General features: G+C 49.2%; 1 pseudogene; it reads left to right on the top strand.

Moving 5' to 3' along the window:
- The first annotated feature begins 316 nt into the window (after positions 1–316).
- On the top strand, positions 317–2901 carry LOC147693520 (uncharacterized; annotated as a pseudogene).
- The last annotated feature ends 577 nt before the right edge of the window (positions 2902–3478 follow it).

The following is a 3478-nucleotide window of genomic DNA, read 5'->3' as shown; positions in this document are numbered from 1 at the left end:
TTTTGAGCGCGTTCGTGCTACATTGCCCTTTCGTTCCGGTCCTGTTTCGGGACCGTTTCCCCCCTCGCCCGCTACAGTGTTTGGTTCATACCGCTGCGCTCGCTTCCCGCTCCCTTCTCCTCACCGGCTGCTTCCCGAGTGTGTTCTATGTGGCTTCCAGCGGCTCGTCTGTCTCCCGTTTCGACGAACGCGGTGCCCGCCCCCAGGGGAGTGTCTCCCTGCCATTCCCGCCCGTCTACGCCCCTTTGTTTCCCTGTTGCTTATTAACCCTTACCTCACAATTTCTGTCATGGAGATTCCAGGCTCCCAGGAGTTGGACAACGAGGAAAGCAAAGCTTTCAAGACTGACCTCAGTCAGTTTATTAATAATTCGGTAGAGACAGCTGTCGAGGCTTCAATGAACCGTGTTTCTAAACACATGGAGAATTCCCTTTTGAGCCTCATGACCAAAGCTTTGGCCCATTCTGCGGGGGAAAGCAGAAAGCGTAAACTGGTTCCTTCCACTTCTCTTTCAAAAAATGTGTCACTATTGGGTCGCGAGTCCTCCTCGCATTTGACTGAGGACGTGGTTCCTCCCAGGCCTCCTACCAAGGAGGGGTTTAAGGTTACTATGTCAAAAAGTAAATCCAAAGCAAAAAATGTGGAGGTTCCTAAGAAGCTGGTCATAGACACTATTCCTGACACGGATGATGACGATGATATTGGTGAAACTGATGATTTGACAGATTTCTTTCAGTTGGTTGATCCTCCTTCCCCCAAGAAAGCTAGATTGGATGCTTTTGCGTCTCAGCCCGTGCTGGATACGGAGGGCAATCCTATGTTTGACCCCTCTACTATCAGAGATCCTAATTCTACTGAGTGGTTTCCCTCTCCTCATGTGGGAGAGTACATATCATCTAAGCTCCGTCTTCCCTTGGACAAGTCTGTTCGGGCAAAACTCAAATCTGAATGTCCTAAACCTTCCCTTCCTTGCCATGTTACCGTTACTCCCTCCATTGATCAGCCTCTCCTTACTTTCTTTTCGAAATATGGCAAAGATCCACGTAAGGGTGTGGATAAAGCTTGGTCCACCTGCCAGGACAAGCTGTTAGATGTGGCTGGTCCTTGGGCCCGGGTCTTGGATATGGCAGAGACAGCCCGTTTGGAAGGTTCGGACCTTAATCCTGAAGAAATTTCTTTGTGGCTCCAGAGATCCTTTTGCCTTTTAGGTAATGCGAATGCAGTGATCATTCATGACGCCGTAAGGGCCTGTTAATCAAATTGGACCCAAAGTTGGCTAACTTGGCTTCCCAGGATCCTGGTGTCAAGGCTGACGGTCTTTTGTTTGGTGATTCCCTTGTCAAAGATCTCAGCCGATATGTGTCCACTTTTGCTTCCTTGGACAAAGCCCAGTTTTCTATCAAAAATGTTTTTACCCCCCGGGTTTTTCGCAGGGCCGGCAGAGGCAGGAACCGCTCTTCCGGCCGCGGCTATCAGAACCAAGGTTACAGAGGTGCAGCCAATTCCGGCTATCAGGAATACAAGCCACAGTTTTATCCACAACGAGGTTGTGGCTTCCACGGCCGAGGACAGAAAGGCTTCCGTTCCAACAACAACGTCAACAACCAAGGTGAGCCCATCCCCTCCAATCAGAGGTCGTCTTGCTCTCTTTCTTCACAGGGGCGCACACTCACAGCAGATCCCTGGGTCCTCAATTCTGTCCAAGGCTATCTCATAGAGTTCTACGCTCAACCTTCCCAGTCTATTTTTCCTCCTTTGTTTTTTTCCGCAGACGTCGCTCTGCTCGTCTCCCAAGAAATTCAAAATCTTCTTCTAAAACAAGCCATCCTTGTCGCTCCCTTCGACCCCTCGGGCTTCCTGAGCTCTCTCTTTTTGGTTCGCAAAAAGAACAAAAAAGTTCATCCAGTCATCAACCTCAAGTGGTTCAATATGTTCGTGGTTTACCGCCACTTCAAGATGGAGACTATCCTCCATCTCAGAGATACCTTACGCCAATCCGATTGGATGGTCAGACTTGATCTTCAAGATGCCTATCTCTCAATTCCCATTCACGAATCTCACATGAAATATCTACAATTTCAGTGGTCAGGTGACACTTACCGATTTTGTTCACTTCCTTTCGGACTTTCTTCCGCTCCTTGGTGCTTCACCAAGGTGATGAAGCCTGTGGTATCTTACCTGCGCTCCCTAGGTATTTGTCTCATCATTTATCTGGACGATATCTTGATCATGCACTCAGACAAGCAGACTCTTCTTTCCCATCTCAATGTCGCTCAGTCTCTCCTCCTCGACCTGGGTTTCCTCATCAATTCCGAGAAATCTATGCTAATCCCTTCTCAGAGTGTAGAGTTCCTAGGCTTCCGTGTGGACTCTTCCACCGCATCTCTTTACCTTCCGAAATCCAAGGTTTCAGCCATTCGGTCAGAGCTATGTCAAATTCTTCGTCTTTCCGAAGTGTCTCTGCATTCTCTTGCAAGAGTCGTGGGCCTTCTGCCAGCCTCCATTCAAGCCATCTTTCCCGGGCCTCTTCATTATCGAGCCCTGCAATGCTTGAAGATAAGACATCTTCGCCAAGGCTTGGTGTATTCCGATCTCGTCCAATTAGACCTAGAGTCCCGTCTCGAACTTCAATGGTGGATCGACCATTTGCGTGGAACGGGAGAACAATCTTCGCGACGGCCCCAGATCTTGTATTAGAATCAGATGCCAGTCTGTCGGGTTGGGGCACCCGATGTGGTTCAATCTCGACTGGAGGTACATGGTCTCCAGAGGAGTCATCATTGCACATCAACTGTTTAGAGATGCTGGCAGGCTCCTTTGCAAACCGCAGTCTGACAAAGAACAAGGCAAGTTGTTCCATTCTCCTTCGGATGGACAATGTTTCTGCAGTCCGCTACATAAACCATCTAGGTGGCACAAAGTCAAAACCTCTAGCGGAGCTAGCAAAGAGTCTTTGGGAATTCTGTCTTCAACACAAGCTGTCTCTTCGAGCAGAATATCTTCCAGGCAGTCTCAATGCCATAGCAGATTGGCACTCTCGTTACCTTCGAGATTCAAGCGACTGGAAGCTGCTTCACTCCGTCTTTCAATCTCTCTCCCAAAAAATGGGGTCCCTTTTCTATTGATCTTTTTGCTTCCCGTCTCAATTCCCAACTTCCCGTTTTCTTCAGCTGGAGACCGGATCCCTTCGCTCTGGCAACGGATTCCTTTCTACAGGACTGGTCCCTACATCTCAACTATGCTTTCCCTCCATTCCTGATGATCAACAGGGTTCTAGGCCAGGTACGTCGCCAGTCGGCATCCTTGGTTCTCCTGGCTCCTTTCTGGCAAGCTCAAATCTGGTTCCCTTCTCTACTGGAGCTGGCGGTGGATTTTCCGGTACTTCTTCCCTTCAGCGTAGACCTCCTGCTGGACCCTCAGGGTCTTCCCCACACCATTATTCTAGACCGATCTCTAGTTCTGTCGGCATGGAAGATTT

This window comes from Lissotriton vulgaris, chromosome 8 (assembly GCF_964263255.1).
Source record: "Lissotriton vulgaris chromosome 8, aLisVul1.2, whole genome shotgun sequence".
Lineage (NCBI taxonomy): Eukaryota > Metazoa > Chordata > Amphibia > Caudata > Salamandridae > Lissotriton > Lissotriton vulgaris.
Note: the sequence above shows the minus strand (reverse complement) of the source record. Positions and strands in the feature narration are given on the sequence as shown.